This window comes from Choloepus didactylus, chromosome 5, assembly GCF_015220235.1.
Source record: "Choloepus didactylus isolate mChoDid1 chromosome 5, mChoDid1.pri, whole genome shotgun sequence".
NCBI classification, from domain to species: Eukaryota; Metazoa; Chordata; class Mammalia; order Pilosa; family Megalonychidae; genus Choloepus; species Choloepus didactylus.
Genome location: NC_051311.1, coordinates 107,276,130 through 107,301,838, shown reverse-complemented (window position 1 = coordinate 107,301,838; position 25,709 = coordinate 107,276,130). Strand labels below are relative to the sequence as shown.

Genomic DNA, 25,709 nt, shown 5'->3' with positions numbered 1-25,709 from the left:
TATAGGGCATATATGAAAAACCCACAGCTAACATCATACTCAATGAAAGCCTGAAAGTTTTCCCTCTAATAGCTGGAACAAGACAGGGAGGCCCACCATCACCACTGTTACTCAGCATCATACTGGAAGTTCTAGCCTGGCAGTTAGGCAAGAAAAAGAAACAAAAGGCATCTGAATTGGAAAGGAAGAAGTAAAACATAGACTATTTGAAGATGACATGATCCTATATAGAGAAAGTCCCCCAAAATCTACAACAAAACTACTAGAGCTAATAAATGAATTCAGCAAAGTAACAGGGTACCAGATCATCATGCAAAAGTCAGTAGTGTTTCTATACATTAGTAATGAGCAATCTGAGGACTAAATCAAGAAAAAAATCCATTACATTAGTAACTGAAAAAATCCAATTTCTAGGAATAAACTTAACCAAGGTTGTAAAGGACTTGTACACGGAAAACTGCAAAACATTGCTAAAAGAAATCAAAAAAGACCTGAATAAATGGAAAGACATTCCGTGTTCATGGATTGGAAGGCTAAATGTTGTTAATATGTCAATTCTACCCAAATTGATCTACAGATTCAATGTAATCCCAGTAAAAATTCCAACAGACTATTTTGCTGAAATAGAAATGCTAATTATCAATTTTATTTGGAAGGGTAAGAGGCATCAAATAGCGAAAACCATCTTGAAAAACAAGAATGGATTGGGAGGTATCATGCTTTTTGATACATATTTCAAAGCTACAGTGGTCAAAACAGCATGGTGTTGGCAGAAGGCTAGAAACATTGACCAATGGAATCAAATTAAGAATTCAGAAACAAACCCTCACATCTATGGTCAACTGCTTTTTGACAAGGCTACCAAGTCCACTCAATTGAGATGGAGTAATGTCTTCAACAAATCATGCTGGGAGAACTGGATATCCATATGCAAAAGAATGAAAGAGGACCTCTATCTCTCACCATATACAAAAATTATCTCAAAGTGGATCAAAGACCAAAATATAAGAACCATGGCAATAAAACTCCTAGAAGAAAGAATAGGGAAGCATCTTCAGGATCTTGTATTAGGCTATAGTTTCTTAGAATTTACACCCAAAGCACAAGCAACAAAAGAAATAATAGATTAATGGGACCTTCTCAAAATTAAAAACTTTTTTGCATCAAAAGACTGTCACAAAACTGAAAAGACCACCTACTCAGTGGGATTAAATATTTGGAAACCACATATCTGATAAGGTTTTAGTATCCAGAATATATAAATAATTTATACAATTCAACAATAAAAAGGCAAACAACCCAATTTAAAAATGGCAAAAGACTTGAATAGACATTTCTACAAAGAGTATGTACAAATAGCTAAAAAGCACATGAAAAGATGCTCAATATCACTAGCTATTAGAGAAATGCAAATCAAAATCATGAGGTATCATTTCACAACCACTAGAATGGCTACTATTTAAAAAAAAAAAACTACAAGTGTTGGAGAGGATGTAGAGAGATAGGAACACTCATTCATTGCTGGTGGGAATGGTACATCTGCTGTGGAAGACAGTTTGTTATTCCCCAGCAAGCCAAGTATAGAATTACCATATGACCCAGCAAAATCAGAAGAATTGAAAGCAGAGACTCGAACAGACATTTGCCCACCAAGTTCATAGTGGCATTACTCACAATTGCTAAAAGATGGAAACAACCCAGTGCCCATCAACTGATGAATGGATAAACAAAATGTGGCATATACATCCAATGGAATATTATTCATATGTAAAAAGGAATGAATTCCTGATGTATGCGACAACATGGATGAAGCTTGAAGACATTATGTTGAATGAAATAAGCCAGACGCAAAAGGACAAATATTGTATGATCTCACTGATATGATCTAATTATAATAAGCAAACCCATAGAGTTAGAATCTAGAATATAGGTGTTCTGGTTCGCTAATGCTGCCATTATGCAAACTACCAGAAATGGATTGGCTTTTATAAAAGGGGTTTATTTGGCTACAAGGTTATAGTCCTAAGGCCATAAAAGTGTCCAAACTAAGGCATCAACAATAGGATACCTTTACTGAAGAATTGCTGATGGCATCTGGAAAACCTCTGTTAGCTGTGAAGGCATATGGCTGGCATCTGTCCCAGGTTGTGTTTCAGCTCCTCTCTCAGCTCCTGTGTGTCCTTAGCTTAGCATCTCCAAATATCTCCAAGCATCTGCTTTCAACAGCCATCTCCAAAATGTCTCTCTCAGCTCCTCTTGGGGCATTTTGTCCTCTCTTAGCTTCTTCGGAGCAACTGTGGGCCAGCGTTTCTTAGCTAAGCATTTGGGTCTTGGCTTAGCATATCCCAGGGCATTTTCATCTCTCTGTGCAAGCGCCCTTTAAAGGACTCCAGTAAACTAATCAAGACCCACCCTGAATGGTGGGGTCAAATCTCCATGAAAACATCCAATCAAGAGGTCACACCCCAATCAAAAAGATAATCAATCTGCCCTCCCAAGATTGCATAGAATATGGCTTTTTCTGGGGGACATAAAGATAGAAACTGGCACAATAGGTTATCAGGGGACAGACTGGGGTTAGAGAATGGATTGTGGATGCTTAATTTGTATAGAATTTCTGTTTAGGTTGACTGTAAAGGTTTGGAAATGGCTAACAGTGATGGTAGCACATTATTGTGAGTGTAATGAACAGCACTGAATTATATATCTGAAATGTGGTTAAAAGAGGAAACTTTAAGGCACATATAAGAATAAAAATTAAAAGGTAAAACATAGGACTATATGACACAGAACCCTATTGTAGACAATGGACTATAGTTAATAGTACAAATATAAGAATGTTCTTTCATGAATTATAATGAATATATGACACTAATACAAGGCGTTAATAATAGGGTGATATATGGGAAAAAATACACCTAAGGTAAACTATGGATGGTAGTTAAATAATACTATTTTAATAATCTTTCATCAATTGTAACAAAGGTAACTACCATTAAAAGAAATAGTACAATTACAAAGAAGTACTATCAATTGTAATAAATGTTTCACACCAATGCAAGGTGTTGGTTATAGAGTGGTGTATAGGAATCCTGTATTTTATGTATGTTTGTTCTGTAGACCTACAACTTTCTGTAATAAAAATTTTTTAAAGCCATATTATTAGCCTTCACAATGAAAATATAAAAATATCTTATTAATGAATTGGCTAAATGTTTGTTGATGCTCCAAAATATTTGAAATATTGAACTGTCTTTTAACCTCCTGCCAAAGATAAGCATGATGTGCCCATTGAAAACGGACAATTCTAGTCAAATCAGTCTTTTGTCTGTTGATTGAAAAAAGAGAAATTCCCAAACTCTTCTGTTTTATTCTGTTGAACTTTCTTGAGTATAATGATTGTAAATGACCTTGGTTATGAGAACAATATTTTTTCTCTTTTTAAAATTTTTATGCAATTTTATTGAGATTATATTCATACACCACAAAATCATCCAAAGTGTACAATCAACTGCCCACAGCACCATCAAACAATTGTGCATTCATCACCACAATCAACTCTCCAAACATTCTCATTACTCCAAGAAATAAATAAAAATAAAAATAAAAGTTAAAAAAAACACCCAAAATATCTCATACTCATCCCTCCCCCTCCCCATTATTCATTTACCTTCTGTCTCCCTTTTCTCTACCTATCTATCCATACACCAGACAAAGGGAGTGTGGGCCACAAGGTTCCAGCAACCACATAGTCATCCCATATAATATATATAGCTATACGATCGTATAATATATATAGCTATACGATTGTCTCTAAGAATCAAGGATACTGGATTGCAGTTCAAGAGTCCCAGTCACCTCCATCCAGCCACTCCAATACACTAAAAACCAAAAAGGGACATCCACAGAATGCATAAGAATAACTTCCAGAATGACCTCTCAACTTCACTCGAAATCCCCGAGCCACTTTTCCCATGCTGTCAGGGAGATTCATACCCCTAGGAGTCATGTCCCCCACAGTGGGGAGGGCAGTGAGTCCACCTACAGTGTTGGCCTAGAAAGAGAGGCCACATCTGAGCAATGAAAGATGTTGAGAACAATATATTTTAACTATGAGTTTAAAAATTGGGGTAACATCCAAATTTACTGATTATTATTCTTTCTAGATAAGTCAAGATCTATTTGAACAAACTTAAATTATTTATTGTCTCATGTGCCAGCTCTGAGTTCAGGGGAAGAAGATCCACATTATTTGATATTAAATATTTTTGAAATTCAAATGCTTTACTTAGGCATTTGAGTATCTCATGCCTAACCTCACGTAGCTTGCACTCTGGAATGAAGGCCATTCCAGAAAAGAAGTTCCAAATGTATTTGGAGCTCTTGTATCATCATGGGAAGGAGTGCTTGAGAGAATAAAAGTGGTTCAATAATTTAGGAGAAAATTTTAAGCTGTATTAGCTGCAAGCAGGAATAAAAGCTTTATTAAGGAAATGACATGAACTGGGCTGTAATGGAGTAATAGGATTTTGAAGGCACGAAGTAAAATGTTGAAGACATTTATTTCAGATGGGAAAATGAAGATGAACAAAAACATGTAAGGGAAACAGGTTATTGAAAAGCATTGAGAGAATTCAGTTTGAAAAGTGTTTTCTAAAATAAATCTACAGTGTGATATAGTTCAATATAGAATTTAAAACAAATCTGCAGCTATATTTAGCAAAATTCAGAAGATTTATAGCAACATTTTTTTTACCTAATTAGACAGCACATATAAACTAGCTACTCACTACCACCACTGAGTAATTGACCACCATCAGTAATTAAGTAGTAGGATCAATGGATCATTAAATGATTATAGCAAAAGCTAAATGCAATTGTAATATTATTTTAAGATTGTCAAGGTTTTTTTTTAAAAGAGAAGTATCATTTACATGGAGGGAAATGCACAGACCTTAAGGGCACAACTAAGTCAGCTTTGACAAAACTGACACACAGATTTCAGTTTTGACACCCAGGTAATCCATACCCTATTGAGATATAGAACATTCTATCACCAGAAAAGTTTCCCTCATGGCCTGTTGTGATTTGGAGCTATATATCCCAGAAAAACATGTTCTTAAACTTAATCCATTCCTGTGGGTGTGAACCCATTGTAAATAGGACCATTTGATGAGGTTACTTTAGTTAAGGTTTGGCCCAACTCAAACAGGATGGGTGTGCTGGTTTGAATGTATTATGTCCCCCAGAAAAAGCCATATCCTTTGATGCAATCTTCTGGGGCAGACATATTAGTGGGGATTAAGTTGGAACGTTGGGATTAGGTTGTTTGCATGGAAATGCGCCCCACCCAACTGTAGGTGATAACTCTGATGAGATATTCCCATGGAGGCGTGGCCCCACCCATTCAGGGTGGGCCTTGATCAGTGGAGCCACAAAAATGAGCTGATGGGCAGAGGGAACTCAGTGCAGCTGAGACTGACATTTTGAAGAGGAGCTACAGCCAAGAGGGACACTGAAGAAAGCACAGGAGCTGCAGATGAGAGACAGTTTGAAGATGGCCGTTGAAAGCAGACTCTTGCTCTGGAGAGGCTGAGAGAGGACAAATATCCCAAGTGAAACTAAGAGACATTTTTGAGGAACTGCAGCCTAGAGAGGAACATCCTGGGAGAAAGCCATTTTGAAACCAGAACTTTGGAGCAGATGCCAGCCATGTGCCTTCCCAGCTAAAAGAGGTTTTTCTGGACACCACTGGCCATCCTCCAGTGAAGGTACCCGATTGTTGATGTGTTACCTGGGACACTTTATGGTCTTAGGACTGTAACTGTGTAACCAAATAAACCCCCTTTTATAAAAACCAATCCATCTCTGGTGTTTTGTATTCTGGCAGCATTAGCAAACCAGAACAGTGAGTCTTAATCTTGTTACTGGAGTCCTTCATAAGCAGAATGAAATTCATACACACAGAGAGAAAGCCACAGAGGGAGCAGCCAGTAGCTGAAAGTCAAAGGAACTTGGGAAAAAAATGAAAGGCCTTGAAAGGCCGCCATGTGCATTGCCATGTGGCGGAGGAATGAAGAACCAAGGATCACCAGCAGTTAGCCCCAGAACACCACAGTCTTTGGGGAGAAAGCATCACCTTGATGATATCTTGTAAACGACTTCTCCTGGCCTCAAAACCATGAGCCAATAAATTATTGTTGTTTAAGCCAACCCATTGTAGGGTATTTGCTTAAGCAGCCCAGGAACTAAAACATGCTCTTTCCCAGTCATTCCTCCCATCTTAATCCCCTAAGTAGCTACAGTTCTGATTTCTGGAACTATAGATTAGTTTTCCTGTTCTGTAATTTCCTATAGGTGAAAACATACAGTATATTACTATTTTGTGTCTGGCTTCTTTTACTCAGCATAATGTTTCTGAGATTCATCCTTGTTCCTGTGTATATCAGTAGTATGTCCTTTCTATTCCTGAGCTGAATATCATTGAATGAATATATCCCAGTTTATCCATTCTCCTGTTGATCAATAGTTGGGGTGGTTCCAGTTTAGATCTTTTAGGAATAAAGCTGCTAAGAACATTTGTGTATAGATCTTTGTGCAATCATCTTTTCATTTCTCTTGGAGGGGAATTGCTGAGTTATTTGGTAAATGTGTATTTAACTTTGTAAGAAACTGCCAAACAATTTTCTAGAGTACTTATATCATTTTATTTTCCACCAACAATATGTGAGCATTTGGAGTTTCAGTTTAAGCCATTCTAGTAGGTGTGAAGTAGTACCTTATTGTGGTTTAAATTCAATGTTGAGCATTTTTCAATTTTTTATTAGCCATTTATGTATTTTGTGTGAATTGTCTGTTCAAATCCTTTGCCTATTTTAAAAAATTGGGCAGTTTAATTTTTTAAATTATTGTGCTATAGGTGTTTTTTAATATCCTACCTTCAGGTCTTTGGCCAGATATAGTTGTTGCAGATATTTTCTCCCAATCTGTGGCTTGTCTTTTTATTTTCTTAACAGTCTTTTCAAAGTGTTATAATTTAATATAGTCCAATTTACCATTTTTTTTTCCTTTTCTGGTTGGCGCTTGTTTTCTTGAAGAAATCTTTGACTACCCCAAGGTTGCAAAGATATTTTCCCATGTTTTCTTCTAGAAGTTTAATAGTTTCAGATTTTAAGTTAAAGTCTGTGATACATCTCAAATTAATTTTTGCATATGGTTGTGAGGTATGAGTTGAGGTTCATTTTTTCCCATATGAATATCTAGTTGCTCCAGCACTGTCTGATGAAATGGCTTTGTTCAAGTTTAATTTCACTTAAATCATGTCAAGAAACAGGATAAACTTTTGAATGATTACTGGTAAAAGGAAATTAGGGGTAAAAAAAGATATTTGACGCATACTTGGAGTCATTCTTTGTATTCATACACCAAGCCTGCACAAATGACTATAAATATTAAAAACAACAAAAACAAAAACAAAAACAAAAAACCCATCACTTCATACAGCTGCCATACACATGGTTTTCTGACAGCGACATTTATTACCTGATTGAAATAACAGAACTGATTTTTATGGAAAGGGTGCCCTACCCACAGCAGAATTCTAACTTTTTTGAAATGTTGCAATACTTTTCAATTTCACTAAAGGCTCTTTGAAGGCAGATATATCTCTTTTGAAGTGGGAGTGGGGGTAGGTTGGTGAAGGGGTTGGAAACCTTCGGCGGACCTTTTGATTCAAGATAGAGCCAAAACTTTTTCCAGATTGGAGGGCTTTCCAGACTCCACAGAGCAAACTGCCAGTGATGACATACCTGGGCTGGGCAGGCTTTAGACAGGGACAAAACTAGATATTTCCCTATCTATGATCCTCAGATGAGTTGGAGGTTAATGTTCTGGGTAGGCAGGAATTTGGAGGAAGACATTAACATGGGGTGAAAGCAGAGGCAGAGGGTGAACTGCATCTTAGCAGCATGTCAAGGAATAAAATTAAAGCTCAGAGCACCCCTTGGGAAGGGTGTGGTTTATAAACTCCTGAAGCATTCCTCTCCAATGGCTGCTTTTCTGCACGGTGTTTCCATTCTACAGACACAAAATTTACAGTCAGGTCTTGCTTTGGGAAATTAAAAGAAGGGCCATGTTCCAGCTTGGAGTGAGGGCAGCGATCTCAAAGAGGCAACATGTGCAAAGCCCAAAGTAAAGATTTGCAAGCAGAATATAAACCACAGAATGAATACCAAGTGTTTGGTTTAGATGTAACATTACATTCTGACTTATGTGAAGCACCGTGTATTTATTGTTAGTATTTCTGTGTTTTCAAGAAGGAAATTTAAATCTAGAGAAGGATTAATTAATGAGGCAAAGGGTAGGGTCCTATCCTGATTCGGCTCTTTTTTTAGAATTTGAAAGATGAAGGCTAAATGGGGAGCATGACAGTGATTCTGCAGTCAGAAAGCTGAATTTGTGGGGTGAAATTGGAATTCTCTGACTTACCCATGATCATCTTAACCAGTGCTTCTCAAACTGTAATGTTCATACAAATAATCCGATGATCTTTTTAAAATGTGGATTCTGGTTTAGTAGAACTGGGCTGGGACTTGAGATCTATATTTTTAACAAGTTCTCAGGTGAAAACAATGCTATAGTAAGACTCGAGAGCAGTGGTTCTCAGAGTGTGGGCCCCAGACCACTAAATCAGCATCATGTGGGAATGGGTTAGAATGCAGATTCTCAGGCCCCACTTCAGACCTACTGAATCAGAAACTGTAGGGGGTGGGCCCAGCAATCTGTGACACAATAAGCCCTCCAGATGATTCTGATACAAGCCCAAATTTGAGAGCTGCTGCTCTAAAGCTGCACTTTGATAGCCATTAGCCCCAAGTGGCTATATTAATTTTTTTGCCTTTTTAATGCATTTTTATTGTGAACATATATACATAACAGTGATAACTTCAAAAGCATGATTTAACAAGCAGTTAGAGAGCAAATCTCAAAGAATGTCATGGGTCACAGTTCCACAAATTCAGCCACTTCCACTATTGTAGAATATAACATATATACAGAATGGTGCTACCTTTCAATGTACAGCTCAATAAGCAGTTATATAGGTAGTTAAAAAAATATTATGGGTTACAGTGCCACAGTTTCAGTTCTTTCCTTATTATGAAATATAGGGTATATACAGAAAGGTGAAGACTTTCAAAACACAATCCAATGAGTAGCTATAGAGCAAATTTCAAAGAATGTTACAGGTTATAGTTCCATCATGTCATCCATCCCCCTCCAGCTATTCCAACCCAGCATCTAAAAATATATATATATATTTATGTAAAGTTTCAGTATTCTTAGACCTTTGTTAAATCTTATCTTGTTTGTTGCCTTTTCCTCTCACTTAATCCCTTTCTCCATCTTCAGGGGTATCTAGGTATCTCCTAACTTGTTCAAATTGAAAGAGGTGTCGACAGTGTGGGGAAGGCAGTGGCATCTGATTGTTATTCTTAAAGAGGCTGTTGCCTCTAGGTTTTAGGACTTGTCTGGCATAGGAACACTCTGGTGGATTTAAGTTTCTAGGAGATAAAACATAGCGAGTGAATCTTTTACAGAACCTCAGGTAGGGATGTAGGTATTTGGGGACTACTTTTGGTAAGAGCGTGGCATACTGTGGCCATTTGGGATGTCTAGCTGGAGCTTGCATAAGAGAAACCTCCAAGAGAGCCTCTCAACTGTATTGGGCTCTCTCAGCCACTATAACCTCAGCTTGTTACCTTTCTTTTTCCCCTTTTGATCAAGTAGGCATTTTCAATCCCTCGCTGCCAGGGACAGCCAGGCTCATTCCTGGGAGTCATGTCCCACGTCGTCAAGGAGGTTCATTCCCCTGGGAGTCATGTCCCTCGTGAGGGGGATATATTAATTTTAATTATAAAAAAATAAATACAATTAAAAATTCACTTCTTCAGTTGCACTAGCCACATTTCAAATACTCAATAGCCACACAGGGCTAGTAGCTACCATACTGGAACTTCTTTCCCCTCTAAGAAGTTGTACTGGACAGCACTGTTCTAGAGCACTAGTTTGCAATGCTAGCTTCACGTTAGTACCACCTAGTGAGAATTTTAAAAATACCATTGCCTGGGCCCATCCTGAGTCAGAATCTCTGAATGTGGGTCCTTAATCATCGAAAGCTCTCACTCTTCTGAATTCTTGTCCCAGGCTTTAAGGATCACCAACAACAGTAGAAGAGGTAGGAATGGGAAGTTGGGGGAGATAGTCCTATCTACTGCAGTTTCAAGGAATGGGTGATGGTTTTTTTTTTTTTTTTAATTTTTTAACTTTACTTATCAAAAAATTAAACACACACACACACACACACACACACACACACAACACCCCACAATATTTCAAGCAAAACATAGCAAAGGAATAAGAAAAATAATCTAAAATAACTACATTGCTTCTAACATGTTCCTACCATACCCCAAGAAAATTAACAAACTATATTCAAACAAAGGCATAAAAAAAAACCAAATAACCTAAAATAACTACATTGAAGCTAATTTTTAAATGCAATATATTTTTTTACTTTATCAAAAAATTTAAAAAAATTCAAACAAAACAAAGGAATAAGAAAAATAAATAACCTAAAATAACTGTATTGCTTCCAACATGTCTCTACCATACCCCAAGAAAATTAACAAACCCTAACAAAACAAAGGAATAAGAAAAACAAATAACCTAAAATAACTACAGTGCTTCCAACATGATCCTACCATACCCAAGAAAATTTGCAAACCATAATCATTCCTGAGCATTGCCATAACATTGAGATTACCCTCAATAATGTACCTGTTCTTATTAGATTTGGGTGATGGGTTTTTGAAATCCCACTTTGGGACTTTAAATGCTTAACCTCCATAAATTCCTTCCTTTCCTTTCTGTGATACGGTGATGAACAAAACAGAGATAGTCTCTTCTCTAAAGAATATTTTAGAATAGCTGGAAAGTCAGCCCCAAATCACAATTACAATAAAGGGAGGTAAAGGTTATGATATGGGATGTGCCACATGCTTTAGGAACCCATGGCAGAGGAATCTAGAGGTCAGGAAACATCTCCCTGGGACAATTAAGTTGAGACCAGAGCAACAAATACAAGTTTTTCAGGAGAAGAGGAAGGGTGATAAGTTTTCCAGGCAAGTGGAAGCCCCAAAGCAAGAGAGATTATGGTGAGTTCAAGGAAGTGAATGAAGTTTAGAACGGCTGGAGTGTGTGGCAGTGCAAGAGACAGGATGGAGAGTGTCAGGGACTAGATCACACAGGACCTAAAAATAAGGTGACCTTATATTCCATTTTCCCAGACAGTTACCGTTCATACCCCTGTCCCTTCATATTTATTACTAGTAGTCCCATCACACCAAACACAAACCCTACACCCATTATACATTAACTCTCCATTCCCCCACCCCTACCCCTGGTAAACCGTGCTCTGCTTTCTGTCTATAACTTTGCATATTCTAGCTATTTCATATAAATGGAATCATACAATGTCTGTCCCTTTGTGTCTGACATTTCATTCTACATGATGTCTTTAAGGTTTATACATCTAGTAGCATGTAGCATTCTTTTTAAGGTGAATAATATTCCATTTTATGTGTATACCACATTTTGCTTATCAATTCATCTGCTGATAGACATTTGGGTTGCTTCCACCAGTTTGGCTATTGTGAATAATACTGTTATGAACATTGGTGTACAAATATCTATCCAAGTCCCTGCTTTCATTTCTTTCGGTTATATACCTAGAAGTGGGAATGCTGGGTCATATGGTAGTTCTATGGTTAACTTTCTGAGACAATGCCAAACTGTTTTTCACAGTGACTGCACAATTTTACATTCCCACCAACAATATACTAAGATTCTTATTGCTCTGCAACTTCACCAGCACTTGTTATTTTCCATTTTTAAAATAATAGCCATTCTAGTGGGTGTGACGTGGTATCTCATTGTAATAACTAATGATGTTGAACATCTTTTCATGTACTTATCAGCCGTTTGTATTTCTTCTTTGTAGAAACGTCTATTCAAGTCCTTTGCCAGGGAATTGACATTTTTAGTGTTTTAGACTTATCCCTCTAGCTGCAGAGAGAATGATGAATTGGAGATGCATTGGAAGGCTGTTATAGTTATCAAGGCAAGAAATGATGGTGTTCTGTGTGATTGTGGCATTGTGAATGGACAGAAGTGAACAGAAGTGTAAACTATTATGAAAGTAGAATAGATAATTGTGCATATGGAGAGATGGGAGTCTAGTTAATTGCTTTTCTAGCTTGGGCAAAATAGTCAGAGGGTGATGTGATTTACTATGGTAGGAAGAAGAGGAGGATTGGGTGGTGGTGGTGAGGATATTAATAAGTTTAGTTCTATATTTGCTGAGTTTGAGGAGAGATGTTGGATATATTTGTTTGGAACTCTCCTAGTTGGGGATATCAATTTCGGATTTATAAGGAAGTGCGATTGCTCAGGTAGAGAGCATAGAGTGAGAAGTACAGATGACCTGTGGCTGAGCTCTGAGAAGCATAAGCTTTTGGAGTAGAGTTTAAAAAGCCTGGAAAAGAGATGGAAATGGAGTGGTCTGAGAGATAGGATGAAAGCCATGGGAGTCTGATATAATGGAAATAAAGGAAAGAGAGCACTTTTGAGAAGAATGGTGTTGGGGATTGAATCGTGTCCCTCCAAAAAAAAAAAAAAATGTTCTGGTCCCATTCCCTGATCCTGTGGATGTGACTTTTGAAGATGTTATAAAAGTGTGCCCAAATTGAGTGAGGGTTGGCCTTAATTCAATATGGCTAAAGTCCTTATAAGTAAAGGAAATTGGACATGGGAAAGAAGACACAGGAGCAGCCAGAAGCTGGAAGTCAATGGAACCTGGAAGAGAAAGGAGAAAATGCTGCCATGTGCACTGCCATGTGACGGAAATGCCAAGGACCAAAGATCACTGGTAGCTATCCCACAGTCTTCAGGGAGAAAACATCACCTTGCTGATGCCTGGATTTTGGACTTTTCCTAGCCTCAAAACTGTGATCCAATAAATTCCTGTTGTTTAAGTCAGTCTATCATATGGTACTTATTTTAGCAGCTAGAAAATTAATATAGATGGTGTGGTCAACAGTAATGAATAATATAGAACAGTTAAGTATGATAAGATCTGAAAATTCCCCTTGGGCTCAGTAATCTGTGGGTCACTGAAGACCTTGGTGAGAGAAGATTCTGTGGAGTTGATGGGTCTGATGGCTATTATTGCTGTGGAATGGGTAAATGTGAATGGAACGGGAAGAAAATGGAGACAGTAAGTGTAGATAACTCAAGAAGTTTGGCTCTGAAGGGGAGGGGAGAAATGTGACAGTAGCTGGAAGAAAAATTGGAATTGAAAGGTTTCTTTTTTTTAAGTGGGTTTTTTTTTTACCCACATTTAATTGCTGATTAGAAGGAGCAGATAGAGATGGTTTGGCAGAGAGAGGAGCAAGTGAGAAGGATCCATACCATAGATGAAGGTTGTATTAATAGTCTATTGCTACATAACAAATTACCCCAAAATTTAGCAGCTTAAGATAACAAACATTTATTATCTTAGAGTTTCTGTGGGCCAAGAACCAGAGTGCACCATAAGTGGGTCTATCTGGCTCAAGGTCTCTCATGAGGTTGTAATCAAGATGTCATGAAAGACTGCAATCCCATCTGAAAGCTGAACTGGGGAGAGGATCTGCTTCCAAGCTCACTCACATGGTTGTTGTCATCCTTCAGTTTTTCACAATCTGTTGGAATGATAGCCTCTACTCCTTGCTGGCTGTTGGCCAGAGGCCTTTCTTGGCACATGAACTTCTTCAGACGGCAGCTCACAATCCAGAAGCTGGCTTCCTTCACAGTGAGTGAGAGAGCAAGAGAAAGCTAGAGAGCACCCAAGAGTCTTTTTGTAACCTAAGCTGTCTTTTTGTATCCTAACCTCAAAAGAGACATCCCATCTTTTTTGATGTATTCTATCCATTAGAAGCCAGTCACATTCAAGAGGAGGAGATCACACAAGTGAGATCACTGGGAGCCACCTTAGAGGTGACCCTTTTAACAGAAGAGAGAAACATCTCTGGTTAGAGGAAAGGTGGTTGGGAGAAGTTGGGTCTGGACTGTATAGTTATGGTGAGAAGTAGAGCGAGTACCTTTAAGATGGCTTCTGTTTTACACGTGAAGTAAGACATAAAGTCTTTTTCTGAGAGTGAAGAAGGAATTGGAGTGATTAAATTTTTGATAGTGAAGGTAGTAGAGAAGGTTTGAAATAATCCTTGTTGAGAACAAGAGAGGGAGGTGAGTCAGGAAATAGAGGATTGATTGAGAATACTTTGGGCCCAGTTGAAGTAGTGTCCAATCAATCTGCCCAACAGGGTGATTTTTCTTCAGCAGCAGTTAGTAACAGGCAAGAAGAAGCTCTCTTTCTGATGATTACCCATTTTCCTTTAGGGGGACATGAAAAGCATGAAAAATTGCTGAGGCTAATACCAAAATTTATATAGCCATAAAATTTAATGAAACAGCGGCCCATTTCAGAGTCTAAAAAAGGAAACAGTCAGAGTATTTCACTTTTGTCTCAGAATTTACAGACCATCAGGTTAGCACAAAATAGGCCAGGCTGCTTAGTTATATGCCATCAAGTTTTTCTATTTAGCTGCCTTCACTGAATTCATGCTTGATAAGGATAATCAGTCAGCCACAGGAGAGAGTTAGAATTTTTCCATTGATTCTTTTGGAAGAGATTGTCTTATGAAAAATTCCCAAAATGAATTCCTGAGAAATAGTTCCTCTTGTTGACTCCACCTTCTGAATATAACCGAATTAAGCTTCCCTTTGATGCTTTAATTTCTTATATATAAACTACAAGTATTTTATGAACCCACATTTAGAAACCTATCCAGGAAATAAAAAAATTAAATGAATTTCCCTTTTAAATTTATATGAGGTCATCTGATTTTATGGCTTTCAGAACCACTAGCAGATGCTGAATATTATGGATAGGGATGATCTGCATGCATTTATTACGGATACTGAAAAATCTGATTGCTATACAGTCCTTTTGGTAGCAGTTTCTTACATGTGTAAAGCTTTTTCTATGAGGACTAGTTCCTTAAATGCACACTTTACTTAAAAATAGAAAGATTTAACAGATTTGGCAAGTCTTATCAATAACTCTCAGTGGCTTTTATAAATATATCTTCTTTTGTGGTTTACACAGGTTAAAATATCAGTGTTTATTATCAAACAACTGTGGAGCTTTTTTTTCCCACTTGCTATTATGGCAATTACCTTCTAGTAAGGAAAGGCAACAAGACCTGGTTTTCTGAATTGTTGGTTGAAAGCAAGTACATGCTTGACTGTTAAGTGGGCATTATAAATATAAAGGTCACTGAAAAGAAACTAAAACCTGAATTTATGAGCAATTTCGGATTTTAAAAAAGTAATAAGAAGATGATTCATGTGCTCCCATATCATGAAGGATTAGAATCAGGATCTAAAAAGCTTTAGGGAACTCAGGCAGCTTCCTTCTCATTCTCTCTCTATTGGTCTTTTGGTCTCTGTTTTCTACTTTTCTGTGCGTATCTCCATTTTTTTTTTAAATTCAATTTTATTGAGATATATTCACATACCATACAGTCATCCAAAATGTATAATCAGTTGTTCACAGAACCATCATATAGTTGTGCTTCATCACCACAATCAATTTTTGAACATTTTTATTACTCCCCCCAAAATTAAATAAGAATAAAAATAAAAGTAAAAAAGAACACCTGACACTTCCCATTCCCCTCCATCCCACCCTATTTTTCAATTAATTTTTGTCCCCAGTTTTCTAATCATCTATGCATACACTCGATAAAGGGAGTGTGAGCCACAAGGATTTCACATTCACACAGTCAGACTGTGTAAGCTATATAGTTATACAATCATCTTCAAGAACCAAGACTACTGGGTAGCAATTCAACAGTTTCAGGCATTTCCTTCTAGCTATTCCAATACACTAAAAACTACAAAGAGATATCTATATAACATATAAGAATAATTTCCAGAATGACCTCTTGACTCCATTTGAAATCTCTCAGCCACTGAAAATTTATTTTGTTTCATTTCTCTTCTCCCTTTTGGTCAAGAAGACTTTCTCGATCCCACTATGCCAGGAATAGGGTCATCCTTGAGAGTCATGTCCCATGTTGCCAGGGATATTTATACTCCTGGGAGTTGGGAGGGAAGTGACATCTCCATCTTTTTCCATCTCTTTCTTTATGCCAGACTTTGCTGCTTCTGGACATAATGCTCCTTTCTCACTTACCACGCTCGATAGTCATTGCCTGTTTATGGTCTCTTCTCCATTAATTGTTCCATGATATTCATTTGCCCTTTTTTCCAGAGTAAAGAATGTTTTAGCTAGGCCCATGGCTACTTAGCTAAAGGCTACATTTTTCAGTCTTCTTTGTAGCCAGCTGTTTTAGTTTCCTAGGCTGCTTAAAGCAGGTACCATGAGACGGATTGGCTTTACGAGCTTGCAGTGTTGAGACCATGAAAAATGTCCAAATCAAAGCATAATTAAGACAATATTTTCTTCCTGAAGTTGGGCTACTAGTGATCCTGAACTCCTCTACCACATGGCAAGGCACATGGTCTCATCTGCTGGTCTCTCCCTTCTCTTCCAGGTTTCCTTGATTTCAGGTTTTCTTGCTTCCATGGCTTTACCTCTCTCTGTGTTCATCCCATTTATAAAGGACTCAGTAAGAGAATTAAGACCTTTCCTGAATGAGGTGGGTCTACTTTAACTGAAGTAGCCTCATCAAAAGATCATACTTACAAAGGGCCCACAGCCACAGAAATGGATTAAGTTTAAGAACATGCTTTTCTGGGGTACATACGGTTTCAAACCACCACAGCAGCTGTGGGCTTGTAACTCTCTTTTGACCAAAGGGAAGTGAATAGAAATAATAAGCGCAACTTCCAGATCATGTCCTTAAAAGGAGTGTGAATTCCCCCTCCCTCCTTAAAGCTGGTTGTGATGTGGAGGAGATGGTAAGAGCTGGCGCACCTACTCTGGACCCAGAGAGGAAACTGGTGCTAGGAAGACACAGCCATCCTGTAGGCCTGGGATGTCTACCTTGGAATCATGAGGTGGGAGAGAAACAAACTTCCACCCATTCTACTCTGGTGTCTCTTTGTCACAGCTTAGACAGCACAATAAATAAAATTCCCCCTTAGAGATTTGAACCTTTATGAGGGTGGATGGGGCTTTTTCATAATTGTCCTGAGTCTTTAGAATGGCACATATTAGGTACTCAAAAATATTGGTTGAATTTATAAATGATAGAGAGGCTTTTATAGAAATTTATGTGTGTTTTTAAATAAAAGGAGGCCTAGGGGATTAATCAAGGTTAGAAAAAAAATGGGCAAATAGAAAATGTTTTTTTTATTTCTCTGACTGAAGGAGTATGACAAGTATAGAGTAAATAGAGACTACTAAAATCAAGAGGTTACATTCAATATCTTCAAGTTTGCTGATGATTTGAGTCACTATGGACTTTAACAATTGATTAGAAATCTAATTATTGCTGAGAAATTCAGGGGAAAGATCTTTCCTTACTTTAAAATCCCAAGAACATTGGAAATTGCACCTCTCACATTATCTGCAATAAAATAATTCTTTTAAATAGAACTTCCTTAAGTAACAGAAGAGCAAATTCTTGTTCAAGGACAGTAATCACAGAATTTCAGGATGTGCTCAGATCAAAAAAATTTCATTTTTAAGCTTTTCTTTTGTTTAAAGCCCAGTGACCTGAAATGCAATGGCTGCACTCAAGTTAGAAGATAAACATTTACAAGATATGCAGCTTAGTTAAAATAGCAATAACCTCTCCTTGAGAGAGTGTGAATATGGCTCAATAAAATTGCATTAAAAAAAAAAAAAACATTTTGCTGGTTAGTAGCAACTCCAGGGCTGGATAATTTAGTGGCTCAAAGACATCATCAAGAAGGTAGGTTCTTCCCAATTTTCAATTCTGCCTCTCTCAATGCATCAACTTTTCCCACAAACTGGCTAACTTCACGAGAGCCAAACAGCTGAAGCAGTTTAGGGAATCACATCCAGATACAGTAACACCAAGCTGAAGAAGAAGAATGTGTCTTCTTTGTATCTTATTTAAGAGTGACAAAACCTTTCCCAGAAGCTTCCAGCAGAGTTCTCATTTCTGATTAGCCAGAATTGGGTCATATGTCCTTTGAAAAGCAATTACTGGCAAGCAAAATGAGACTACATAGGCCAATTAGAATTTACCCCATGGAGGCCGGAACTGGGCCAGTCAAATGACAAAGTGCTGCTACCTGAAAAAAATCAGGGTCATTTTAGGAAATGCATGGAGGGAAAGAGATGTTGGGGAGGCAACCAAAAGAATCTTCTACAACGTATAAAGCGCCCAGTGATTCAGGTAACAGTGGAAGGTGATTGGAAATGACTTTTTTTTAGAAAACTATGGGGCATTTTTTTATGTTGTCTCTTGCTCTACCTTTGCTTTTTCTTTTTCTTCCCTATCTGTCTTAACATCTTCTCCCACCGTTTCTCCTATACTGGGCGTGAACTGAAATTAGTCCATACCACATTGAGAGTCTATTGTATATAAAGTACTGTACTAATATAATGATCTTTGGGGAATTGTTCTTTGAAAATATGTAACCTTAGTATTTAAAGTCAGTTTATTATTTTATAATATAATCATTTTCTAAACTAAATTGCTATTTAATATGAAAGGATTGTTTGTTTCTTTTTACCTTGGTAATCAACAATCTTCCATAGAGAAAACAATTTTCCACTGAGTTGGTCCACCAAAATATATAAAAGCCCTCACTGATGTGTGGATTTTTCTTCTGAAGTGTTCGCTGTATTTCCAAATGTTGATAAATATGTTGTTTTCTTCTACCGGTGGTTTCATTTTATGATCAGAATTGTATTCTTCACTAGTAGGCAATCTTTTGTTTCCTTAAAATCCATTTTTTATTACAGTTCTTTGATACCATTGCAGTAACTGATTAGGGTTAGTTGCTTTGTGTCCCAAAACTTGCTGAAGATATTGAAATGAAAATTATTCTCCAGCTCTGAGGGAATTTGATGTGAGTGATAATGAATTATGTTATGAATGTATGAGGGATGACCATAAAATAAGCTGATTACTTTTTAACATGACAAACCTTCCTTAAACATAGGCCACTTCTTTGGTCTGGAAAGCAGGAAAAAACAGGAAAGCATATTTACTTTGAGGAAAGAAAATCCTAGCAAAAGTTTCCATTGAAGTATTTACTGTATTTGTGTTTCGTTTTTTTTTTTTTTCTAGGTCATTTTTAAATCTTATTTTTGTCTCTAAAATAGGAAAAAAAGAGTATCATACAGAGAATAAGGTCATCTGATAATTTATTTTCCAAACTAGGATACTCTCCACATGCCCCCTTGAGAATTCTTCCAGACTTTTGAGGGAGTGAGTTGAGGAGGGGAGGAGTTTTTATTGAAGTATAAAATATACACAAAAAAGTAAACCTACTGTAAGTAGATTTTCACAAAACCTGCACCCAGATTAAAAGTCCATGAAACAAGCATCCAGATTAAGAAACAGATTACCAACCTTCAAATTAGGGTCCTTTTTTGTTTTTATTAGAGAAGTTGTGGGTTTACATAAAAATCATGCATATAATACAGGATTCCCATATACCACCCTATTATTACCATTTTACATCGGTGCAGTATATTTGTTACAATTGATGAAAGCACATTTAATAATTGTACTATTAACTATAGTCCACAGTTTAACTTAAGGCTCACTGTACTGTACCATTCCATAGATTTGTTTTTTTAGAGAAATTGTGGGTTTACACAAAAAAAAATCATGTAGAAAATAGAGTTCCCATTTACCACCCTCTTATTAACACCTAGCATTAGTGTGGCATATTTGTTACAATTCACGAAAGCATTTTTTAAATCATGCTATTAACACATAGAGTTCACTGTGTTGCAACAGTCCTATGTGTTTTTAAAAATTTTTATTCTAGTCACATACATACACCTAAAATTTCCCCTTTGAACCACATTCAAAGATACAATTTAGTGCAGTTAATTAAATTCACAGTGTTGTGCCACCATCACCACCATCCATTTGTCCCAAATAGAAACTGTACATCTTAAGACTTAACACACTATTCCCTACCCCACTCCATCTCCTGGTAAATTCTATTCTAGATTCTGTCTGTATGAGCTTGTTTACTCTAATTATTTCTTATCAGTGAGATCATTCAATATTTGTTCTTTTGTGTCTGGTTTATTTCACTCAACATAATGTCTTCATTGTTCATTCATGCTGTCACATGTATCAGAACTTTGTTCCTTTTCATGGCTCTGTAATACTCTATAGTATTTATATACCACACTTTGGTTCTTTATTCATCTGTTCATGGACACTTGGGTTGCTTCTATATTTTGGTGATTATGAATAATGTAAATATCTGTTTGAGTCCTTGCTTTCAATTCTCTTAGTTATATACCTGGAAGTGGGATTTCTGGGTCATATACTTCTATACTTAACTTTCTAAGGAACTGCCAAACTGTCTTCCACAGCAGCTGCATCATTTTATATTCCCACTATCCATGAATGAGTGTTCCTATTTGTCCACATCCTCTCCAACACCTGTTTTTTTTTTCCCATTTTTTAAAATAGTAACCATTCTAATACGTGTGACACAATAACTCATTGTGTTTTTGATTTGCATTTCCCCGACAGCTAATAATGTCAAGCATCTTTTCCTGTGCTTTTGGACCATTTGTATATCTTCTTTGTAGACATATCCAGGTCTTTTGCCCATTTTTAATTGGGCTGTTTTTCTTTTTGTTGTTGAGTTGGAGGACTTCTTTATATATGCTGGATAGTACCCTTATTGGATATGTGGTTTCCAAATATTTTCTCCCATTGTGTAAGTTGTCATTTTACTTTCATGATAAAGTCCTTTAATGCACAAAAGTTTTTAATTTTCATGAGGTACTGTTTATCTATTCTTTCTTTTGTTGCTTATGTGTTGGCTGTAAAGTCTAAGAAACCATCGCCTAACACAAGATCCTGAAGATGCTTCCCTGTGTTTTCTTCTAGGAGTTTTTATAGTTCTGGATGTTATACTTAGGTCTTTGATCCATTTTGAATAGATTTTTTTTTTATTCAGATTGTTCACATGCCATACAATTATCCAAAGATCCAAAGTATACAATCAATTGCCCCCAGTACCATCATACAGCTGTGCATCCATCATCACAATTAATTTTTTTCAATTTTTAGAACATTTTCATTACTCCAGAAAAGAAATAAAGACAAAAAAAGGAAACTCAAATCCTCCCATACCCCTAACCAACCCCCTTCCATTGTTGACTCATAGTATTGGTATAGTACATTTGTTACTGTTGATGAGAGAATGCTAAAATACTACTAACTGTAGTATATAGGTTGCAATAGGTATATATTTTTCCCTATATGCCCCTCTATTATTAACTTCTAGTTATAGTGTCATACATTTGTTCTGGTTCATGAAAGAGATTTCTAATATTTGTACAATTAATCACGGACATTGCCCACTACAAGATTCATTGTTTTATACATTCCCATCTTTTAAGCTCCAACTTTCCTTCTGGTGACATATGTGACTCTGAGCTTCCCCTTTCCACCACATTCACACACCATTCAGCACTGTTAGTTATTCTCACAATGTGCTACCGTCACCTCTGTCCATTTCCAAACATTTAAGTTCAACCTAGTTGAACATTCTGCTCATAATAAGCAACTGCTCCCCATTCTTTAGCCTTGTTCTATATCCTGGTAACTTATATTTCCTGTCTATAAATTTACATATTATAATTAGTTCATATCAGTGAGACCATGCAATATTTGTCCTTATGTGTCTGACTTATTTCACTCAATGTTGTGCCCTCAAGGTTTCTTCATCAATCCGTTTTTTTTAAAAGATACTTTTGTTCACCCACCATACTTTCCATCCTAAGTGAACAATCAGTTGTTCCCTGTATAGTCATGTATTTATGTATTCACCACCATCACCACTATCTATCTAAGGACATCTCCATTTCTTCCACAAAGGAAGAGGAAGAATCAAAGAAGGTAGAGAGACAAAAGACAAAGAAAAAAAAAAAGAGAAAAAAAACACATGACAGCTAGGAAGCAACAAAAGGAAAGATAACATTAAACTAAAGTAAAATAAAGAGTCAGACAACATCGCCAATGCCAAGGATCCCATACCCCTCCCTTATATCCCCCCTCTTCTATGCATTTAGCTTTGGTATATTGCCTTTGTTACATTAAAGGAAGCACAATACAATGTTTCTGTTAATTATAGTCTAGTTTGCATTGATTGTATTTTTTCCCCAATACCACCCAGTTTTTAACACCTTGCATTTGTTCTACCCCATGTAAATCATATTTGTACATTTTATCACAATTGTTGAGCACTCTAGGTTTCACTGAGTTATACAGTCCCAGTCTTTATCTTTCCTCTTTCCTTCTGGTGTCCCACATGCTCCTAACCTTCCTCTTTTGACCATACTCACAGTCATCTTTGTTCAGTGTACTTACATTGCTGTGCTACTATCTCCCAAAATTGTGTTCCAAATCTCTCACTCCTGTTTTTTCCGACCTGTCTGTAGTTCTCCCTTTAGTATTTCCTGTAGAGCAGGTATCTTGTTCACAAACTCTGTCATTGTCTGTTTGTCAGAGAATATTTTAAGCTCTCCCTCATATTTGAAGGACAGTTTTGCCAGATATAGGATTCTTGGTTGGTGGTTTTTCTCTTTCAGTATCTTAAATATATCACCCCATTTCCTTCTTGCCTCTATGGTTTCTACTGAGAAATCCGCACATAGTCTTATCAAGCTTCATTTGTATGTGATGGATCACTTTTCTCTTGCTGCTTTCAGGATTCTCTCTTTTCCTTGACATTCGATAATCTGATTATTAAAGTGTCTTGGTGTAGGCCTATTCAAATCTATTCTGTTTGGGGTATGCTGTGCTTCTTGGATCTGTAATTTTATGTCTTTCTTAAGAGATGGGAAATTTTCATTGATTATTTCCTCTATTATTGCTTCTGCCCCTTTCCCCTTCTCTTCTCCTTCTGGGATACCCATGACATGTACATTCATGTGTTTCATGTTGTCATTCAATTCCCTAAGCATTGCTCATATTTTTCTGTTCTTTTCCCTATCTGTTCTTTGGTGTGTGGGCTTTCAGGTGTCTTGTTCTCCAGTTCCTGAGTGTTTTCTTCTGCCTTTTGAGATCTGCTGTTGTATGTCTCCATTGTATCTTTCATCTCTTGTGTTGTGCCTTTCATTTCCATAGATTCTGCCAGTTGTTTTTTCGAACTTTCGATTTCTACCTTATGTACGCCCAGTGTTTTCATTATACACTTCATTTCTTTTGCCATTTCTTCCATAAACCTTTTGAACTGATTTAGCATTAGTTGTTTCAATTCCTGTATCTTAGTTGAAGTGTAAGTTTGTTCCTTTGACTGGGCCATAACTTCATTTTTCTTAGTGTAAGTTGTAGTTTTCTGTTGTCTAGGCATCTGGTTTCCTTGGTTACCCCAATAAGGTTTTCCCATACCAGAACGGTGTCAGCTCTCAGAAGGAGGCAATATTCAGTATCAGGTTTCCCTGAGGGTGTGTCTTAGAAGATTGACACACCCTGTGAGGCCTCAAGCCACTGTGCTTTTCCCAACCTGCCTAGCAGGTGGCAGCTGTCAGCCTGTCACTTCTGACTGGTATAGGGAGGTGTGGCCTCCTTAGTTTCTGTTTTGGCTGTTTTCCCGCAGGCTCTGGGGTCTGGTTCTGAAGGGAAAGCTGGGCCCCACCTCTTTACTCTTAGGGAAGATACACCTCCTAGGGAGTTATCATCTGCATTTGAATAGTCTCTCTGACTCTGCTATCCCCACCCTTGTCTGGGTCAGCAGGCTGCGAATTGAAAATGGCTGAGGCTTTCACCACTGAGCTACTCAGTTTGAGCAAGAGTAAAAGGGACACAAAGCCCCCTTTCAGGGCCAGGCCATGGCCCCCCCAGTTTCACCCACTGGCCAGAGATAGTACCTGGTCCTCTGGGTACCTAGTACCTCTCTTGGGGATAGAGAAGTCTTCTATCTATTTAAGGTCAGTCATCACTAAAAGCCTCTGTCTGCTTGTTGGGGATTTGTAGCTTGTACTGAGCATTCCACATTTGTTAATGAAAACCCCATTTGAGGCTGGACTGAGGTATATTTGCTTATTCAGAGAGTGCTGCTTTCTACTACAGCGAGGTTTTACAGTTCGGGCTGCCATGGGGGGAGGGGGCTCCTGGCTCAGGTCCAATTTTCCCAGCACCATTTGTTGAAGAGACTACTTTCCCAGTTGAGTGGTCTTCACATCCTTGTCAAAAATCAGTTGATCATAAATGTGAGAGTTGATTTCTGAACTCTGAATTTGATTCCACTGTTCTGTAGGTCTATACTTGCACCAGTACCATGCTGTTTTGGTTACTATGGCTTTGTAGTAAGTTTTAAGATCAGGAAATGTGAGACCTCCAACTTTGTTATTGTTTTTCAAGATGGGTGTAGCTATTCAGGGCCCTCTACATTTCCATATAAATTTTTAATCCATTTTTTTATTGTGAACTTTAACAAATATACATAACAGTGATAACTTCCAAAGTACGATTTAAGAAGTAGCTAAAGAGCAAATTTCAAAGAATATTATGGGTCACAGTTCCACAATTTCAGCTATTTCCATTATTGTAAAATATAACATACATACAGAAAGGTGTCACCTTTCAATGTACAGCTCAACAAGCAGTTATATAGGGAATTAAAAAATTGTTATGGGTTACATTTCCACAGTTTCAGTTTTTTCCTTATTATGCTATATAGGGTATACACAGAAAGGTGAAGACTTTCAAAGCACAATTCAATGAGTAGCTATAGAGCAAATTTCAAAGAATGTCGTAAGTTACAGTTCCACTATGTCATTTACGTCCTTTCAGCTATTCCTACATCCCAGCATCTAAAAAGAATATCTATATATATATGTTTATATTAAGTTTCAGTATTCATAGAATACTTATCTTGTTTGTTGCTACCCCTTCCTCTCACTTAATCTCTTTCTCCATCTTCAGGGGTGTCTAGGCACAGAGCACTCTAACTTGTTCATATTGAAAGGGGGTGTTGACACAATGGGGAAAGGGCTGCATCTGATTGTTGTTCTTAAAGAGGCTGTTGCCTTTGGTTCTTAGGACTTGTCTGGTATAGGAACACTCTGGTAGATTTAAGTTTCTGAGAGATAAAACTTAGCAAGTGAATCTTTTATAGAATCTCAGGTAGGCACCTAAGTATTTAGGGACTACTTTTGGTAAAGGCCTGGCATACTGTGGCCATTTTGGATGTCATTTGTGTCCAGTCAGCACACCAATTTTCTGTGTGCAATGGGGACTGCCAGCCCTGTGGGTGGGAGGCATACCCTGCAGTTTGGCAGGGGGTCCATTCCAGGGCACGGTGGCCCTGGCCATTTCCAGGGCTGCAGGTGGAGTACTCTGGGGTAGAGCTGTGCATCTCACTTCCAGCTCAAAAGCTCCAGAGTCCCTGTCTGCCAT

General features: G+C 37.5%; 1 pseudogene; it reads right to left on the bottom strand.

Annotated features, from left to right (window-relative positions):
- Positions 1-25,709, bottom strand: part of LOC119535402 — a 46,848-nt pseudogene extending 21,139 nt beyond the window's left edge.